We start from the raw sequence: 21,653 nt of genomic DNA on the forward strand, positions 1-21,653 counted from the left end.
GGTGTCATCTGCATACTTGCAGGTAAAATCTGGGATATTCCAAGATCCCCAGCACAGCTAAGTGCATGCAGAACAATGTGAGTGCTATTAAACATCTAGTTTCCTTAAACTTCACGAGTCCACAGCCATTTGCTCTCAATTTGGGAAAGGTGATGGAGGTGTTGACGTACTGTTTTGCTCTATTTTTCACCCACAGTGGTTCTGCCAAAGTAATATTCATTAAGGACTTCCCAGGTGGTGCCAGTGGTAAAGAACCCACCTGCCGATGCAGGAGACACAGAAGACACAGGTTAGATACCTGGATCGGGAAGATCACCTGGAAGAAGTCGTGGTAACCCACTCCAGTATTCTCACCTGGAGAATCCCATGGACAGAGGAACCTGGTAGGCCACAGTCCATAGGGTCACAAAGAGGAGAATATGACTGAAGTGACTTAGCGTTCACCAAGGTGCTTATAGAAAAAATAGTATCACAATTGGATTTTTCAAAAAGTCAATTTAATTACAAGTTGACCTCCTCACTGGCTGCTCATCTCCATTTCAGATCATTTCTCTTTTCCCATTTTGCTTTTTTTACCACCCAGAGAAGCCACTTAGTGGATTACTTCTATGTGATTGAGGACAGTCGTGTGTGACCACCTAGAACTTTGCCTCTGTGGCACAGGGACTTGGGTGGATCCTGTCTCTGCATCCCCAGCTTCAGTTTTCTCATCAGGATAAAAATAATGATGGGAATGCTGTCCTTAGTGAGGTCCCCAGGAGGATAGAGGAGATCATTCAGATACAGGTCTGACTGTGGGAATATCAAGTACCTGCAGGTGTTCAGCTCCACTCAGCTGTGGAGCTGGGGTGAGGTTTTGGTGGCAGAAAGATAGCAGTAATTGCTAACACTTATAAAGTGTTTACTGTGTTCTGTGTAAAAGCCTAAATAAAGTCTTTGCATGCTTCGTTGCTTTTAATACTTACGTGGAGTCCAAGAGGCTTGCATGAGTGCTAAATCACTTCAGTCATGTCTGACCCTGTGTGACCCCATGGACTGTAGCCTGCCAGGCTCCTCTGTCCATGGGATTCTCCAGGCAAGAATGCTGGAGTGGGTTGCTATTTCTTTCTCCAGGAGATCGTCCCGACCCAGGAATCGAACCTGGGTCTCCTGCATTGCAGGTGGATTCTTACCACTGAGCTCCCTGGGAAGCTCCATGAGGCTTGGACCACTATAATTCCCTTTTACAGATAAAGAACTGGAGCCCAGGGAAGTTTACTTCACAGACAGTGTGTGGGGGAGCTGGGGCTGGCCTTGGAGCATCACGAATCCAGACTGAATAGTTGTCCTAAACACTCGGCTACACTGAGCTCCCTGGAAGGAACTAAGGGAGCAGAAATGACATATGTGGGGAGCACTGAGCGCAGGGGTCCCCCTCAGACTCCAGAGAAGATGCCATTGCAGCCCCTCAAGTCCAGTCACAGGAAGGTTGCTCTTTTTTGTGTGTGGACCATTTTAAAATCTTATTTTATCTTAATACCAAAATCGTTTTGTATTGGGGTATAGCCAATTAACAATATTGTGATGGTTTCAGGTGAACAGTGAGGGGACTCAGGCATAATACACATGTTTCCTTTCCCCCCAGAGCCCTGTCCCATCCAGGCTGGCACATAGCATGAAGCAGTTCCCTGTCCTCTGCAGTAGATTTTTGTTGGTTATGCGTTTTGATACAGCAGTGTGTCCATGACCTTCCCAAAGTCCTCAACTATCCCCAACCCCCAGCAACCATAGATTTGTTTTCTAAGTCTGTGAGTCTCTTTCTGTTTTGTAAGTAAGTTCATTTGTATCGTTTCTTTTTACATTTTTGTGGACCATTTTTTAAAGTCTTTATTGAATTTACTGCAATATTGCTTCTGTTTTTTGTTTTGTTTTTTGGCCACAAGGCATTTATGATCTTAACTCCCTGACTAGGGACTGAACTTGCACCCCCTGCATTGGAAGGTAAAGTGTTAACCCCTGGGCAACTAGGGAAGCCCCAGGATGTTGTTTCTAAAACAACTTTTGTGTTCCCAACCTACTCAGAGTCTCCCTCTGATTCTGGCAAAATGTCATCCGCATGGCAGTAGGATTCAAGCCACCAATCCTGAAAATGCAATGCTTATTTTTACAAAAACCAAAATGGTTTTAACTTTTCTGTACTGACCCAAATAAGAAGTCAGTCAGTTATCACTTAGCTCTCCTTGGTCTTGGGCTCCCGGGGCTCCACACACTTGCTCTCCTGGGGACCCTGCCTCCCAAGCCACCCATTCAGCAGGTGTTCCCAAGTGTTGACAGTTTAAACTGTTGATGGAAAATTTGGCCTCTCTGTCTCTCTCTTTTTTAAAATTCTGTGATGTTTTGCTTTGGGGCCTGGAAAGGAGCCTTCACTCACTGACTGCTGCAGATAGACCTCACCTCACCGGGGGTGGTTTTCTTCACTGAGAAACTTCACACCCACGTGCACACAGGCACACATGTACCTGCGCGGTGCACATTCAGACTACCTCTTAGGGCTTCTGCCTGAGAAAGCATGGCTGCTGGGGGTGGGTTTGGCCCACGTGTTAACACACATCATGCAGGAAGGATGTCGGCAGTGAGTTGTATGGTTTTCGAGATCCGTCCACGACAGCTTGACACAGGGCATCAGACGGTGCAAACTGGAGCTGCCTGAGAACTAAAAGCAAGAATTCTGCTCTGAACAGCTTCAGTTTCTGGCTGCAGCACTGTTACCCGGAGAGGAGGCCTGATGAGGGCTCAAGGGTGTGTGTTTCTGAAGTCATAAAAGCGAGCGCTTGTTTGAGTTCATCAGGCAAGTCCTGCTGTGTCCCTTTACTTATTCTCTCCTGTATTAAGGGCTTAAAAGTGGTTCATTTCCCTGAATAAATTTGGCTTTATTTTCCCTGAAAGCTTAGTAATGATTTAATGACGGAATTTGAGGAGCTTGTCATAGAAACACATGTAAAGGGAAAAAGATGAATGTTTCCCCCAGTGAGTAAGGCAGCTGACTGTCAGTCCAAGGAGAGCAGCAGAAGAAAGCCCTGTTCCTCTGTCCCTGGGGAGCGACCTGCACCCAAGCCCCCAGAGCCTTTGGGCTAAGCTCACTCAGCTGCACCTACCAGGGATGCTGTGTGTCTGTTCATGATTGGATCAGGGAAGGAAGGAGCAGTCTCGTCAAAGGAGGCATACTGAGCTCCAGGGCTACATATGGGAGAAAAATGCTCTCCTGGAAAATCTACTGAAATACTTTCAGTGTTCAGCAGAGGGTGTGTGGGGTGAATACATTCACATGGCTGATATGAGGATAATGTGGCCATGTGAATGATGCAGGGAAAGGGGAGGAGGTGTGATCCTGGGAACCCTGATTCTGCTTAAAGAGATGCTCTGTATTCTCAGCCAAGCATAAGGGGGACACAACTGGTCTGTTGAGAAAATGGAAGGGTATCTGCAACTCAAAGAAAAAAAAAATATGATTCTCTTGCTCTGATTATTGGCTGGCATTAGCTCAGAATTTGTCAGTCTTATGAACAAGGTGAGGTTGTGGTGGCCTTATAAATGCCAGGTAATTCTGGCACCTTGAAAACGCGTCTAGAGTTGAGAGGAGACTTGAGAACTCGTCTAGAGACTTACCACCCTCCTCCCCTGTACTCTTGCTGCAGGAGACTGCTCTGGCCTCAGTTTCTTCATCTGAAAGTTGGGGATAATAGGATTAGCAACCCTATGGTGAAGGTGTGCACCCAGGACAATCTTTAGGAAGCCCAGAGCTGTCTGAAGTGGCCAAGGCTTCCATCAGAGCTGAGACTTCCCTGGTGCTGGACTGGTCCAGGGACAGCTGATTGGCTGGTGTCAGGGATCATAGCAGAGAATGTTCACAGCCATGGAGGTGGGGACAGGATGACTTCAGAGGTTTCCTCCACCAGTGAGATAACACAAAGTCCCCCTTATGAATCCTGTAATAGGGGTGAATTGTAATCCCCCGCCCCACGAAAGACAGGTCCAAGTTCTAACCCCTAGTACCTGTGAATGTGAACTTACTCAGAAACAGGATCTTTGAAAATATAACTAATTTCAGCATCTTGAGATGGAATTATCCTGGATTTAGGGTGGGCCCCGAGTCCAATGGCTGGTGGTCTTTTAAGAGAAAGGAGAGGGAGGTTTGAGGCATGGAGATCACACTGGGGAAAGCCACGTGAAGATGCAGGCAGGGGTTGAAGGGCTGCATCTATAATCAGGATGCTGAGGGTTGCTGGTCACCACCAGGGGCTGGGAGGGAGGCCTGGGACTGATTCTCCCCTGAGCCACCGGAAGGTGCCAACCCCATCACACTGATTTTGGTCTTCTGGTTGATGGAACTGTGAGACAATAGATTTCTGTTATTTTCAGCCACCCAGTTTGTGTACATTGTTACAGCAACCTCAGGAAACGAATTCAATTCCTGACCCATAATAAGCGCCCCATGAACGTCAGCTATGAAGACGCCACTCTGGTGACTCCTGGCCCCAGGAGGACAGTGTGTTCCTGAAGAGAATTAGTTATTCCACTTCCAAGAGTCTTTCTGACCTCAGATTGTTGTTGTCAGCAACAACAACCTTTGACATACCCTGTTTGTGAATACGTTTCAGAGAGCAGGATTGCTTTTTTAGGAATTATCAGTAGTGTTATCATTGTGGTAGTTATGTGGTAAGTCACTTCAGTCATTTCCAACTCTTTGCAACCCCATGGACTGTAGCCCACTAGGCTCCTCTGTCCATGGGATTCTCCAGGCAAGAGTACTGGAGTGGGTTGCCATGCCCTCCTCCAGAGGATCTTCCCTACCCAGGGACTGATCGAACCTGCATCTCTTACATCTCCTGTATTCACAGGCGGGTTCTTTGCTAGTGCCACCTGGGAAGCCCAGATTTATTATTGGTATTTATCAGTAGAATGTCTCTACAATCCAGACCCATGTCAAAAGTAGATGTGTATAAAACACTGGTGTGTTATCTCCCTGAGTATAGAATATAAAGTTCAGGGAAGTACAGGTCCGAATCCAGACCCAGTGTTACAATGCCCCAGTTTGTGTGGAGGTGAGGGCTGTTCGTGGGTGTCTGTCTTACCTACGCATTTCAACAGCTGTCTGTCCTTCTGGCCTGGGACAGTTGGATCTGGAGATTTAGCTGTTGTGATGTTTATAAGCTTGATGATCCGCCTCAGGCTCTCATATCTCTGCTTGACCCAGTTTCAGTGGCTGCCTTTGAGTCTGAATGTCAAGAGGTCAGGCTGAAGGGGAGTTGGGGATGTAATAACACTTTTACAAATAGTGGGAGGAAAGCCAAAGGGACAAAGAAAAAGGCCACTCCTTAGATTGAAAGTCAGAGGCAGGGATTTATCTTCCACCAAATCTAAGGACCGAGAGTGGAGTGGAGAGAGGGCTCAAATGCGAATTCAGTTCTCATGCTCCCTTCCTGACCTCCTTGAAGAAAGGCCAGCTTTGAAAAACGAGTCTTTCCCAAGGGGTATGATGCATTGTCTTCATCACTTCATGTGCTTTGCTCAAAAGTCCATTGGTTTCCTGGAATTTTTACTTAGAATTCCACTTAGCCCAACAATGGTGTTTTCACTCACACTGTAGATGGCACACGTGTTCACTGCAGTGTGCTTATACCCTAATCACGGAGCCTTGCGGACCACTGAGAGCACCCGGGATGGTCCTTCTGTTCCCCCACTGGAAGGAGAATCCCCCTTTCTCTGAGGCAAAAGATGGGAAGGTTTAGCATCCTCATTCTCTGTCTAGACTCCACCCTCCTGCATCTGGGTCGTGGGATCTGTCTGAGTCCAAGACCAACCCTGCTCCCAAGCGTGAGGCATACGTGCACACTTCAAGATTAGGAGCACTAAGACACGATCATCAGGTTTCTTATTTATTTTTATTGGAGTGAGGTTGATTTACCATGTTGCCTTAGTTTTAGGTGTACAACACAGTGATTCCATCTTTTCATCGATTCTGCTGCATTTAAAGTTGATACATGATGATGGCTGTATTTTTCTGTGCCGAATCTTGTTGGTCATCTGTTTTACACACACTGTTTGTATCTCTTCATCACCTTCCCCATCTTGTCCCTCCCTGCTTTCCTCTCCTCACTGGTAACCACAGTTTGTTCTCTGTATCTGTAAGTCTGTTTTGTTATATCCCTTTGCTTTGTTTTTTACATTTCACATATAAGTGATATTGTACAGTATTTGTCTTCCTCTGTCTTGACATTTCACTCAGCATAGAACTCTCTAGGTCCATCCATGTTGATACCTCTTTGTTATGGCTGAGCAGTATTCTATATGTATATATACGTAGCTCATCTTCTTTAGGGATTCCCAGGTGGTGCCAGTGGTAAAGAATACCCAATGGAGTATCACTCAGCTATTAAAAAGAATTCATTTGAATCAGTTCTAATGAGGTGGATGAAACTGGAGCCTATTATACAAAGTTATGTAAGTCAGAAAGAAAAACACCAATACAGTATATTAATGCATATATATTGGAATTTAGAAAGATGGTAACGATGACCCTATATGTGAGCAGCAAGTGTAAAGAGCAGACTTTTGGACTCTGTGGGACAAGGCGAGGGTGGGGTGATTTGAGAGAATAGCATTGAAACATGTATATTATCATATATGAAATGGATCGCCAGGTTCAATGCATGAGACAGGGTGCTCAGGGCTGGTGCACTGAGATGACCTAGAGGGATGGGATGGTAACACATGTACATTCATAGCTAATTAATGTCAATGTATGGCAAAAACCACTACAATATTGTAAAGTAATTAGCCTCCAATTAAATTTTAAAAAAAAGAATCTGCCTGCTAATGCAAGAGACACAAGAGACATGGGTTTGATCCCCGGGTCGGGAAGATCCCCTGGAGTAGGAAATAGTACCCCACTCTAGTATTCTGTTTGGAAAATTCCATGGGCGGAGGAGGCTGGTGGCCACAGAGAGTCAGAAGCAACTAAACACACACACATCTTCTTTAATGTTTATCTGTGGATGGACACTTAGGTTGCTTCCACATCCTGGCTACTGTGGACGGTGTTGCTGTTAGCATTGAGGTGGCCTGTGGAGACGGCCTCTGCTTGCCTGCCAGCAGGGTGTACTCGGGGTGAAGGCCGTGCCCTTCTGGGCTTGCACCGGGCAAGCCGTCCACGGGGCCATGCTATTGTTCTCGCCATCCTTCCTCCCCTGCTCGCCTCCCCCACTCCTGACAAAATATGGAAATCCTGTCCCCAAGTAGTTGTGATCACAATGCACCATCTCACAGCCAAAAGCATGTATTTTTAACCCCAAGACTTCGAAAATGGCTTAAATCATTCCTGCTGTCGTCTGTTAGTCTGCTGCTGGGTGGTTATGTTTCCCAGCCGTAATGAGCCTCCCAGCCCCGCCTCCCAGAGCAGACGGCCGGCTCCGGGCCCAGACGGACTGACTTGTCCCAGTGCTGGCGTCAGCCTACCTGGAACAGCCGGGGGTGGTGGGTGCTCAGGACCTGCGAGCAGGTGCTTCATGCTGTGCAGCAGGTCTGGGTTGGGAAGCCCAGGGTGGCTCAGGCTTCAGTGGGCAGAAGAGAGCTTTTGGTGGCTTAAAACCAGATGGCAGAAAGAAATAAATGCCGGGGAAGCCTGACTTTCTTTGGAGACTGTGAGAGAAAGGCACTTTATAAGAAGGCATCTCCTCTTTTTGCTTCCTTGAGGGACAACCACTCTTGACTTTCCCCGGGTCTTGTATTTAAGGGCATTTGCTGAGGGCATGCTCAGGGCAGTGGCTGCCTGAGCCTGACTGATGTGTGGGGCCAGGTGTCCGGGTGCCAAAGGGGCCTGTGGAGCCAGCCCGAGGCTGAGGACCTCCAGCTTGGAGTGAGAGGTCACCCAAAGCCTCTGGGACCCAGGACAAGACAGGGAACCTGACCTTCACTATCAAGCAGGCCCTCACTATGAATATCACTGGAAAAGAAAAGGAAAATTTAAACAAAGCATTTCAGAAAACAAATTGACAAAACGTTCCCATTAGCATTTTCCTTTGGGGTTTGAATCAGAAAGACTGCAGAGATCGGGTGTTTTATCTCCTGCAACTTACAGATCAGGCACGTGAGGTCAGACAAGTTTCAGTGGAAGCTTCGAGTCTCAAGTTTACAGGGAGCCCAGAGCCACGTGCGGGTCTTTGGGCTGCCAGGCCCGTATTCTCTCACTCAAACACTTTGAGTGTTTCTTTCCCAGCATCCTGCTAAGTGACTCAAATGCAGTACTTTTGATCCACGTTTAGACAATCAGCCAAGACATACATAACAGGGTTCAATCTGTAGGCCAGCGTCCTGTGGCCAGTGACAGTGGGATTCCCGCTGGGTGGTGGGCCTTGGGAGCTATGCCCTGGTCACTACCCTGCATGGCCCACTTCGCCTTTTGGTAGGCAATCTGAGATCCTGACCACCATTTATAACATCCCATCCCTAGGGAAACATGTTCTGGGTCCTGACAGAGAAGATGCCCATCAGCACAGACAGGTACCAAGGGGCCTGGGGACTCAGGGCTGTTGCTGGCTGCAGCTGTTTGGCAGAAAGAATGGTGCCATATTAGGTGTTGACGTCTTGGGTACTGAGCAGGGGAGATTGCCAGCCTGATGCAAGTCTAGCTTCAGGGGCCCACGGCTGAGCAGAGGGCGGGATGGAGACCTGGAAGCCATTAATTTAATTCTGACTTCCCCACGTGCTGCTTCAGTAGCCAGTGTCACATTTCCTGTGTCTCACCGGCCAGACTCAAGGCTGGGCAAGTTGCTTCCTTTTTGGTTATTCTGCTTTTGGTCCACTTGTGAATATTGTTTCCCAAACTAGACTGTGCTTTAGAGACCTGCCTTGGCTAGTCTTCCTCTTGGTTGCCCAGAATGGACCTGGACCACCCCTGCCTACTTTAATGTAGTCCTGATTTCCTCGTGGTCCCTCGCCTGAAAGAAGCCAGAACCAGCCTGGACACAAGATGTTCAGAGCCCTTAACAGAAATCATGCTAATTGCAGATGGAGGAGTGGGTGAATCTGTACAGCTCCTTCCTGTTATGATGCATTTGTGGGCATGTGGATCTACAGAAGATGCCCTAAGGACTTGCTTATAATGTAGTAACCAGGAGTGGGTTCACTTACAAACCTTTGACTTGACTCAGCAGTTCCTAGCAGGGTTCATAAATAATTGTTGAGTCAGTAAGTGAATGAACCAAATTAGGCTAATAAGTGTTTCTAGAGCAATAGGAAGTCTGCACTGTTCTGACACACAATTAATTGTGGTACCTGCTGTGTATCTCAGCACTGATTTGTGTACTGCTCCTGGCTTTGGGGAGCCAGACTCTTTGTACCACGTGGTTGTTTCTCCATATTGACACCTCGTGGCAGTGTCCTTAATTGCAGACACAGTACCTATTAAATCAATGGCAGTGTGGTGCTAGAGAAGACTCTTGAGAGTCCCTTGGACAGCACGGAGATCAAACCAGTCAATCCTAAAGGAAATCAACCCTGAATATTCATTGGAAGGACTGATGCTGAAGCTGAAGCTCCAGTATTTTGGCCATCAGATGTGAAGAGCCAACTCATTGGGGAAGACTGATGCTGGTAAAGATTGAGGACAGGAGGAGAAAGGGATGACAGAGGGTGAGATGGTTGGATAGCGTCACTGACTCGATGGACATGAGTTTGAGCAAACTCTGGGAGATAGTGAAGGACAGGAAAGCCTGGTGTGCTGCAGTCCATGGGATTGCAAAGTGTTGGACATGACTGAGCAACTGAACAACAACAAAAGTGTTAAGTCATGGTATTCCATGAGATTATCCCCTTGGAGTTATGTGGTAGCACTACCTGGGGAGATGTAACCTTGCAAAATAATCTACCAAAATGACAATGAGCCTCTTGTCTTCTCCTGCTTGTGTGCATGCTAAGTTGCTTTAGTCATGCCTGACTCTGTGACCTTATGTAGCCTGCCAGGCTCCTCTGTCCATGGCATTCCCCAGCTGGAGTGGGTTGCCATGCCCTCCTCCAGAGGATCTTCCTGATCCAGGGATTGAACTCACATCTCCTGCATTGCAGGCAGTTTCTTTACCCCTGAGCCACCGGGGAAGCCCTGTCTTCTCTTGGGGCTGGGTATTTAGGACTGTCTGACTAAATGGTCTGAATTAAATTTCTAATTCTGAGAGTAACCTAACACATAGGAATAATTTTTCTCATTTTACGTATTAGGAAGTATATCTAAAGTTCAGTAACAGGCCTGATTCATGTCAGGGGCTGGGTTTGAATCCTGCTTTGTCTGACCTCAAAGTCTGGTCTTCCTCTGACCTTCAGTGGTGCCACCTAACTCCAGGTTCATCATCTGCATGAGAGGCCCTGTGCATAGTGCCACATGCAGCCGTCCTTTCCGACCTCACCCCGACCCCTCAGGAGCTGGTTTCTTATTTGGTTCAGTATTCTAAGTTCAGTGAGTGAGTGAAGCTATGCAATAATCCTAAAATGCATAATAGTGTATCCTCTACTAGATACATTTAATATTTATCTAGTATTAACATACTAGAATTAAAAGCTTGTATTCTTCTTGCAACCTGTGAAAAATCATATCATGCCTCTGGCTCTCAGCCTCTCATTGGAGCCCTGGAGAGCTCCAGTCAAGTTGTAGATTTCCTTTATAAATTAGATCCACTTTGAACTCATGTTAGAAAAACCCAGCATAGAGATATGTGAAATGGAGGCTATCTACTGTCCCTCTGCCACCACAACATCATTGTGATGACAACAGTGAAATTGATGATCATGACAGTAGAAGAACTGATCAAAGTTAACAGTTACTGAGCATTTTTTCCTTGACGCCTTACAGCCATCTTATGAGGGACGTACAAGTTTGTCCTGATTTTTAGATGAATAAATGATGCACTTGCCCAAGTTGACTGAACTGATAACTCACAAAGCTAACCCAGGTTAGCGTGAGTGCAAAGTCTTACTTTTAACCACTTATACTGTCTCTCAATTATAAGAGCTTCAGACTCTTTGAAAGCAAACACAAGTTAGTACTATAATAATAAACCCCCAATTGTGCACAAAATAAATCATCCAGCCACCTATTGCCACCTCTAAAGCAATTATGGCTAAAACACATGTCCTTTTGATTAAGACACACCAGTTGCATCTTCTTCAAACATTTGTACTTATCCCTAGTTTTGTGACATTTCATGATACCTGATTTTTGTAGGGTAAAATGTGAATTTCCAAAAAAAAATTCAAAAGCTCATTTTAACTTGACTTCTTTCAAAATTAAATATTTCATCAAGCATATTGATGAATGTTATAGACTGAATATTTGTTCCCCCAAAATACATATATTAAATCTTAATGCCCAATATAATGGTATTTGGAGGTGGCACCTTTGGGAGGTGAGGACACAGTGAAATGACCAGAAAAATATCTCTAATCAGACACCAAGGGCTTCCTTGGTGGCTCAGATGGTAAAGAATCTGCCTGAAATACAGGAGACCCAGGTTCAAACCCTGGGTCAGGAAGATCCCCTGGAGAAGGGAATGGCTATGCACTCCAGTATTCTCGCCTGAAGAATCCCAGGGACAGAGGAGCCTGGCGGGCTGTAATCCATGGGGTCATAAAGAGTCGGACACGACTGAGCGACTAGCATTTACTTAATTAGATACCAAACCTTGTAGTACCTTGATCTTGTACTCCCCAGTTTCCAGACCATAAGAAATAAATTTTTATTGTTTATAAACTACCCAGTCTATGGGATTTTTGTTATTGCAGCCTGAATGGACTACGACAGTGGGGAAGACTTGGTGTTCTAAATTCAGTAGGGATATACTTACAACCCAAACGTTTGGGACAAAATCAAGCAGTATGTCCCCTGGCCAGAGTCCTCCCCTTGGCTGGGCCTCCCACCTCCCCAAATCTGCATACCTGTGGGTCACCGAGAACCTCCCCTAGGACGCCAAAGAGCCATCCTTCACTCTCTCTGCAGGCTCTGCTATGCAGACCCCAGAAAATTCTAGTGTGAAAATGAGATTGAGGAGGAAGTAGAAAGCAGAAAGCCAATATTAACCTACCTGTTCAGCCTTCAGCCTACCTGAGACTTACCCCATGATGTCTCTGGAAGGAAGGATGGAGGAAAGAGAGAGCAGAGGGAATGGAGAGTGAGGAACCGAGGTGGAGAAGCACGTGTAGCAGTGGCTGGGAGGGCCACAGTCTCAGGTGGCATACCTTCTGCTCCAGGGACACCATTTCCATCCCCTCCCCCTTCTTGTCCTTTTGGTTTTGTGGGAGTAGTTTTCAGTTTCAGTGTAGACCCATCACTTACTTCATGGCCATGCTTGGGAAACAGTACCTGTAGTCAAGGATGGGGGTTCTTAGAGTATCTGTTCTGGGTGTGAATGGACATCACATTAGTACAGGTAAATGAAAGAAAAAAAGGAATGATCTTTTTTAAGCAATGCAAATCCAGGTAGAAATATTAAACTTAGAAGGTGAAATCTTATATCACACTCCTTTGAAACTGTAAGATGTATATTTTGTATATTGTCACTTAATTGGACAAAAACAGTTAAATAAATTATTGTTAGGTGTCTTATGTGAATGATTTGTTTGATGAAGTTATAGAAAATGTGTAGTTCCTTATTTTTTAAATTTCTGAAAAATTTTATTGAAGGATATTTGATTTACAATGTGTAGATTTCTGTTATACAGCAAAGTGACTCATTTATACATACATATTCTTATTTGTATGGAAAATGGTTAGGTTTCATAATCCAAGCTTGAGTTCCATTTCCAAGGAGGTGATTGGAAGGTTCTGGACAGTGAAGGGAGTGTCTAGATCTCCCCCACTGGAGGGCAGAGCTGACTCTGGACTGGTGTCTCCCACTGGAGGTGATTTAGAGAGAGGCTTGGTAGATCCAGGCAAGGGCTTATCTCTGAGCCTCTTGCTCTTGTTTGCACAGCCTGCAGGGATTAACTCCTGGTTGGGTCTGAGCCAGAGAGATAAATGACACAGCACTTGTATGCTCACATTCAGAGAGAGCATTTGCCAAAATGGGACAAGGAAGGATTGTGGTAAAGAGAGTGCAGGACATCTGAGTAAAGCAGGATGATCCGTGCTGTGCCCTGGGCTTTATGGAGAGGCTGGAGCTGAGCCTCTGGGCCTGGGGCCCATCCTGAGAATGAGAGTTTAATGTACAAGTGGTGCATGACTGAGGGAGGCCAAGCCACTTGGGAACAATGGTGGGTGGGTCCTTACTTTTTTTTTAAACACAGATTTTTTTTTTTTTTCCCCCAACCACCTCATGAATACAAGGGAAATAAATCCACAAAAGGGGTGGGGAGAAAGTGCTACATTTTATTAAAATGGTTCTCAAAATTCAGATCCTGGATTTTCCAAAGCAGTAAAGTTTAGATTGAAGGTCGGGTTCCTAAATTGCACACGTTGTCCTTCAGGTACAATCGGAATGGCTCAATGACAGCTGGCTTCACAGAACACATCAGCGTAAAGTCTTTTACGAGGAAAGCCCTGAAAACATCTTTCAAACACTTTGCATCCCTGTCTAATCCAAGTGTTAACTGGTCAGCCTTCAAACTCAGGCCAATTGGTAGAGAGACAGTCACCTTATGCAGGGGTTAGGTTTCTTTTTTGGTGTGCCATGGGGCATGTGGGATCTTAGTTCTCCATCCAGGGATTGAGCCCATGCTCCTGGCAGTGGAAGTGTGGAGTCTTAAGCACTGGGCCACCAGGAAAGTCCACGGGTTGAGTTTTAAAGGTGGCACTTAAGGCAATTATTAATTACCTATAGGGACTTCCCTGGCAGTCCAGTAGTTAGGACTTAGTACTTTCAGTGGCCCAAGTTCAATCCTTGGTCAGGGAGCTTAGATCCCACAAGATGCACAAAAACAAAACAAAACAAAAAGCACATTGAAAATTGCCCCTGAAAATCTCTTAAGTTGCCCATGAAGTGAAGTATATATACTTATATATATATATATGTGTATATGTACTCCCTGATTTGAGTTTATATAAATGTACAACACGTAAGCTCCCCTGGAGAAGAAATGGCCACCCACTCCAGTAGTCTTGCCTGGAGAATCCCATGGACAGAGGAGCCTGGTGGGCTGCAGTCCATAGCATTGTAAAGAGTCAGACATGACTGAAGAGACTTAGCCCAGCACAGCACAAATGCACCGTGCATGATATTTAATGGAAAATTCATGCAAAATAGGACTTTGCAGTATTTTTAGTGCATTACAGAGTTACACAGAACCCACCTAGCTGAATCCTTGGAACTTACCTGCAGCACCTTGAACCAGCCCGGCTGCCCTCTGCTCTGTCTCACACAGACCAGCTGTTTTCCTCCTGCTGTGCTCGCCTAGCATCCAGCGCCATCTGGGCCCAATTCTGCAACCCCTCAGAGCAGATCTTTGGGCACTCTTGTCTCTCTAGCCCAGAGGGCACAGAGGTGGGCATGTCACAGAGGACAAAGCAATACACTCTGTCCAGGAGTCAGCCATGTGTTTCTGGGCACCAGGCAGCTACGTGCGATTATGCGGGGTGGTCCTTGTCCCTCTCCGGCCCCTTTGCCCACATCATGGAAAGCAGCGACAACATTGTAGTCTTTGTTTTAAGTGAGTCTCTTAAGGTTTTTATTGGTGGAAGGTAGATAGTAAAAAGAATTACATAATTAAAACAGCATAGGTGTGAAACTGGTGGGGCTCAGTTTATGAAAAGGTGGACAAACCTGTCTCAAAAAATTCAGCTGTCAAAATGGCAGCTGTCATAACAGAGGCCAAGGCCACTTAATGTCTCTGTTCTCAACACCTATAATTAAGAACAAGCCCAACAGGGATGTACATTCAGTATCTTGTAATATGCTATAATGGAAAAGAATGGGGGGATAAAAAAGGAATGTATGTATACACCTGAAAAGTGAAAGTGTTAGTCACTCAATCGTGTCCGACTCTGCGACCCTGTGGACTATAGCCCACCAGGCTCCTCTGTCCATGGCATTCTCCAGGCAAGAATACTGGAGTGGGTTGCCATTCCCATCTCCAGGGGATCTTTCCAATCCAGGGATCAAACCCAGATCTCCTGCATTGCAGATGGATTCTTTACCATCTGAGCCACCAGGGAAGCCCCAGATATATGTATAACTGAATCACTTTGTCGTACATGCGAAACTAATACAATATTGTAAATCAACTATACTTCAATAAATTTTAAAAAAGAAAATGTCCATAGGAGTTTCATCTACTCTAGTTCCTGACTTTTATTTTTTAATTTAAATTTATTTATTTGTAATTGGAGGATAAGTGCTTTACAATACTGTGTTGGTTTCTGTCATATATCAGCATGAGTTAGCCATAGGTATACATATGTCCCCTCCCTCCTACCTCCCACCCCGTATTTCCTGATTTTTAAACACAATAAATCTATTTTCATAACTTTAAAGCTTACTTCCTGTTTGGACTTCCTTGGTGGTCCAGTGGTTAAGACTTCACCTTCCACTGCAAAGGGTATGGGTTCGATCCCTGGTCAGGGAGCTAAGATCTCACATGCTTCAGGGCCAAAAAACCAAGAGGTGAAACAGAAGCAATATTGTAACAAATTCAATAAAGACTTTAAAAATGGCCCACATTAAAAAAAAAATCTAAAAGAAAAATACCCCCAAATGAAAAACTAATTCCCTGCTAAAAATTTAATGGGATCTTGAGGTGATAACAGGGCCATCTGGTGTTGTCTGTAAAATAAAAAACTCAGCGGTGACTTCCTATTTTTTCTTTTTCATTGTGGTCAAAGGGTCACTATCCAACTCACATATTTATAACATGACCCTGTGATAAGGAGAAACTGCTTGCTTATCTCTGGGTCCGATGATAGAAAGAGTATCAGAAAAAAGACACTGCAATCCCTCAACCACATGGAGACGCGTGAGGAAAATGACACTTTAATCTGTGGTGGAGCAGGTTCTGTCTTCCATTAAACCTGCAGCCCTACTTTATTACAGAGTGGAGCCAGTTACGGATGACTCACTGGGAAAGTGCATTTTATGATCTTGTCAGAAGAAATGGTTTCACTGGGATCATTTTAAGCCAATGATTTTATACCTACCTCCTCCTAAATATCTAGGACATTAACTTATTAACCATTCTAGAGTCAAAGCAAATGCATTTTAAATACCTAAAACAAATACCAGGAAACCATGGGGATTGGAGAATAGATTTTCCGTTGGCATTTAGTGTTTTCCCATACCAAGGGATCAATCTCAGCGGATTTCATAAGAAAGGGCTCCATCCTCTCCCTGCCCCCTGCACACGGAGCCTTCATTTTGTTCCACAGGAGGGAGAGTGAGCATGTGGGATGGAAGTCAGCCTGATTCTTTCAAAACCAGGCTCATGTCTCTTTGATGAGGTCCTGGCGCCCAGCCTGTGTGAAGCCATGTCCCCTCCGTGCAGCTCTGGGGGCCGATCCTGGGTGGGTTTGGGGGATGTGGCAGCCTAGGGAACAGCAGCCTGGTAGGAAGTGATGTGGAAGAGGGATTTCTGAGTGTGTGAGTGTGTGTGTGGGGGGTGGGGGGGAGTTGCAGATCACCTTCTATTGTAAACCCAGGTGATCCTTTCTAGCTTTCTTGTCAGTGTCTAACCCTGCTGACACTTGGAGACGTTTCACCTTTCATTTGCTTTTCTGTAGACCCTGCCCTTCTGGGGATCCTGCTACTTCTCTGATCACTCCATCTCTGTCATCTTTGCCAGCTCCTCCTTCTCTGCTCATCATTTTAAGGTTTTGTTCCTTTGGGGATTCTGTCCCCAGCCACTTTTTCTTGCCATGCTACATGGTTGGCACATTAGGTGAATAATGGCCCCCAAATAGCCATGCCCTGGTCCCCAGAATCTATGACTAGGTGATGTTACAAAGAGCTCTGCACATATAATTGAGTTTGAGGATCTTGAGGCGGGGAGAACGCCCTGGGTTATAAAGAGCACAATCTAATCATAAAAGCTTTTGAGAGCAGAGGACTTTCTAGGCTGGAAGCAGAGAAGAGATGAGGCAGGAGGAGGGTTGGAGAGATCTGAGGTGGGAAATGACATGGGGTTGCTGGCTTTGAAGCTGGAAGGAAGGAGCCCTGGGCCAAGGCATGTGGGCAGCTTCTAGAAGCTGAAACCCTACTCCTGGCTGGGTCCCTATTCTCCACCTTGTGAATTCCTACCCCTCATGACCACCTTTTATGGGTCAACTCCATTTGGATATCTTAAGGTCATGTCCAAGTCTACCTGTTAGAAAGTGAGCTCATTTTCTGTCCTCCCAAATCTTTCTTTTCTGGTGATGCCCATTGCCATCAGGCTTGCCTTTTCGTCTCATTTTGCTTCTCATGTAGTCTCACCTCTGCTGAGTGTTTGTTGAATTGTTACCATCTTAAGGTCTCTTCTGACCACCATATTTACAACGGCTGCCCTCAATACACATATGGTCCATTTTCACTCACAGCAGCTGGTATATCATACCTACTTCTTGGCTTCTGTCTCTCCCCACTTGGAATGTAAGCTGCATGTCTATTCTATTTTATTCATCTTATTTAAGCAATAACCCAGTAGTTCCCAAATAGCAAGTACTGCCTTAAACATTTTTATAAATACCCACTGATTTCTCATTCTTCTGTGATGCTTATAGCTTCTCTGATAGTGCCCAGTACAGAGTGGCTGCTAGGTGTGCAGTAGTTGAGTGAATAAATTCAGCCCAACACAAAATCCTGTCAGTTCTGTTTCCGTACTAGTTCTGATATCAACCTGCCTTTATTCACCTGTAGGCACTTTCTGGTTCCAGGCCTCCCTCATCACAGCAGCAGTGTTCCGCTGATCCGGCTGTGTCTCATCTCATCCCCTTACAATCCATTCTGTACGCTGCAGAGAAATTAATGGACTAGGAGACAAGGTCTGTGGTGCTACCTGGTAGACCTTTGCATGCCCCTTCTTTTTAAAAATTTTATTTTTTGGCCACACTGTGCAGCATGTGGGATCTTAGTTCCCTGACCAGGGATTTGAACCTACGCCCCCTGCACTGGGAGCTTGGAGTCTTAACCACTGGACCCCCAAGGAAGTCCCTGAATGGCCTTCTTGCCATGCTTTCTCCATCTTTGTTTCTCACCCTCCCCTCCTTCCTTACACTTTAATCATCTGTGGTCTCAGCTTCCAGTTTCCCAAATATGTACTTTCTCTCCTTACTTCCAAGTCTTTGCACATGGCTTCTTGTTCCCTTCCCTCTTGCTACCTGCCTTGCTCCCTTCTCATCCCTCCTGTTTCTCCCTGGCTGTTCCCCTCCCCGTGACGCCTCTGTGGCCTCCATCCATCTCCACCATGGGAAGTGCCTACCTTCTTCTCACCAGCTAGCCCATCCTGGCCTCTGCCAGCATGCTGTAAAAACCCCTTTACATGGGTGATATCCTCATGAGTTCACAAGGTTCTTGAGGCACTGGGCTGGTGAGCGGGGTCTCCTTCAGCACCTCGCACCCCAGCTGGCACCTAGCAGGGACTCAGAAAGTACCCGTGAGCCTGTGACTTGGCTTCTTGGGGCCAGGTGAGCGCAGGCCAGGCGCTCTCGCCAGCCAAAGGGCCACTTGTTCTGCCAGGATTGATTTACAAGCGCAATTATATGTGTAAATGCATTTTCTCTGTTCTGCCTTAGGACCCAATTTTTGAAAATTAGATTTTAAATGTCCCATCCTCCTCACTCGAATTTTCTGCTGCTAGACAGTCAGCGCATAATTTAAAATGAAAGGCATAGAAAATTGGACTCATTTAGTTTACTCTACTTGAAACCCATGTTAGGCTATTTTTAAATTCTCACGGATCCTGTGCTCGTCAGGGTGTGGGAGAGGGAGCAGAGACAGGGCACCGGAAGCTGCTGGAGGTGTTGCTGCACTCTGTTGTAATACCTTCGATTTTCACACTAGCGTTACCTCAAATACAATGTCCGGAGTCAAAGCCTGAAAATCAGAGTCAGCCTCAACACGTGCTGTACTTTTGTTCTCCACTGTGACAAGGGGCTGTGGCCAGCTTGCCCTCACTTCTTGGGGAGTGAGTACTGACCTTCTGTCTTCTGCTTACAAGCCCACGTGTCCCCCTGTCTGTCCTGTGCCCCCTGCAGACAGAGGATGGGAACAGATGAAGATGCGGGTGTTCGCAGGGGCTGCCAGCCACCCACTTACAAACAATGCTCTCATAGCCGTCTCTGTAAACAGATGGAGGTGGTTCTCCTCACCCACAGTCCTGAGCCCCTGCTCTCGGATTAGGAGTTGGTGCCAAACCTTCTGATTTCACATCAGTTTCTACCTGGAGGTGCTCTGCTCATCTGGGTGTGAGTTTGAGGCTTCTCGCAGGTGGGCGGAGCTGCGTGTTGACACTGAAGTTGACTGTGTAAGGCACCAGTGTCTCCTAAAGCTGGTAACACAACCAGCTTTCCAGGGATGCCGAACGCCCAGTGCCTGTGCTCATGACTAGGCTGTTTTCACCTGTGCTTTATAGAGCAGGAGTGGGGCTCAGCACCGAGGAGGCCAAGACCATGAAATCAGACACACTTTGTAACAGAGCAGCTACACAAGCTAACTAATGGACAGGCACTGAGAACCACTATGGGGGCTGGCCTCCTGAAACTTGAATTCTAATGGGAGGAGCAGAAAAGTAAAAGTAGCAAACAACATGCATGCTGAGTCGCCTCAGTTCTGTCTGACTCTTTGTGACCCCATGGACTGTATGTGGCCCACCAGGCTCCTCTGTCCGTGGGATCTTCCAGGCAAGATACTGCAGTGGGTTGCCATGTTCTCCTCCAGGGGATCTTCCTGACCCAGGGATTGAACCCATGTCTCTTACATCTCCTGCATTGACAGATGAGTCAATCTGGGAAGCCCGTGTAAATGAACCCATAAATAAAATAATTACAGGATGCTCTAAAGACCTGCAGAGTCGACAGTCAGGGATCAGACAGTAAATAGCTGAGTGACAAACAGTCAGTGGCTCCAGGGGAAGTGCCCTCTAAGGAGGTGACATTCAAGCTGAAGCTTAAAGGATAAGAAAACCACCCCTGCAGGGAGTACAGGGAGGAGCCTGCCGGGCACGGATGGGGAAGAACCCGGTGTGTCAGTGAGGCCAGACGTGGGTAGAGGGGACGGGTGGACGAGATGCGGAAGGGGAGACCTGCAGGCATCGTGGAGGGTCTGGGTATTGTTCCAAGGTCAAAGGGAAACCAGTGCAGGGTGTTAAGCAGTTTTTTTGTGGGCTCTCTCTCCAATGAGAAGGACCCGTGTGAGGAGGGGGAGTCGGGGCCCAGCCAAATGGCCTGGAGGAAGGAGAACTCGTGGTCGCCATCTGAGCTCTGCACTCAGCCGTCTCCGCCTCTCAGCTCTGCTGCTGGGAGGAAATGGAAAATGCAGTAGCCAGATGTGACAAACCTTGGTTCAGGATGTCGTGTTGGGGGCCACAGAAGCCCAGCCAGGGTGGGCATTCCCAGCCCCCAGCTCACTACCCCTGTGCTGAGCCCCCAACACTGCCTTCCTGATTCCCGGATGCTGCCTCCAGGAAGGTACCAGCTGGATGTCTCATAACACGTTCTTGCTGGGCTCTGATAGATCAAGGATTATGTTCCCTGTCGGCTGTCTTGATAAGGCTGAAATCTACCTCTTTCACAATGTCGTGTTCCTAGCTGATAAGGCCTGTCTCTTTCTTCCCCCTTGTCCATTATAGAATTAACTGCAAATGTTGGTGAGAGCAGGCTCATCAGTAATACACACGGGGCTGGGGGCAGAGATACAGCACGCGGCGTGCAGACTGTAGATCTGGATATTTAAAGTTGTGAATCAGTCTAGTCAGTGGCTAAATACAGCATGTTCTATTGTCTTAAGCTGAGCTTTAAAGTGTAGGTTTTGTTATTACTCACATGCGGTGAGGCCAGTAGCTCAGTCAATGCCATTGAAAAGAGAGTTTGTTACTCACGGCTCCCAAGAGGAGGGACAGTCAAGCTATGCAGAGTCCTAGGAGAAGCACCAGCATGGTCAGGAGAGGGCAAAGAGAGGGGGAACTTGGGCAAGGGGGCTTTACTGAGGTTTGTGGGGGAAGGAACAGGTGAGGCAGGGTCAGTAGAGCAGGACGGGCCAGTCTGAATCAATTCAAGGCTCTGGGGTGTAGGGGCTGTCCCTGGCTGTCTGTTAGCTGGCCCTGGGTGATCAGGGTTAGTACGGGGTGGAGAGAGCCTACAGAGGAGGTGGTTGGGTGCGGGCTGTGAGACGGTTGCTTTGCTGTGAAAGGCTTGCCCTCAGGTGAGGTATTTTCCCTCTCTAGGAACTGGCCAGCCCTGGGAAGGGAAGTTCTTCCAGGATCAAGAAGAACCAGATGTCAAAGCATCGTAAAATAAAGAAAGTAGAAAATGTGATTAATAGCCCTGACAAATATAACTCTTTAATGGCTAGGGGACCAGGTAGGAGAGATGTGGTTTTGATCCCTGGGTTGGAAAGATCCCCTGGAAGAAGGAAATGGCAACCTACTCCAGTATTCTTGCCTGGAAAATTCCATGAACAGAATAGCCTGGAGGGCTACAGTCCATGGGCTCGCAAAGAGGTGGACATGAC

The 21,653-nt window shown here is 46.6% G+C and overlaps 1 protein-coding gene across 5 annotated transcripts in view; it reads left to right on the plus strand.

Moving 5' to 3' along the window:
* The window catches only part of DISC1 (DISC1 scaffold protein), a 430,685-nt gene that overhangs the window by 300,330 nt on the left and 108,702 nt on the right, over positions 1-21,653 (plus strand). The window lies entirely within an intron of this gene.

This window comes from Bos taurus, chromosome 28, assembly GCF_002263795.3.
Source record: "Bos taurus isolate L1 Dominette 01449 registration number 42190680 breed Hereford chromosome 28, ARS-UCD2.0, whole genome shotgun sequence".
Lineage (NCBI taxonomy): Eukaryota > Metazoa > Chordata > Mammalia > Artiodactyla > Bovidae > Bos > Bos taurus.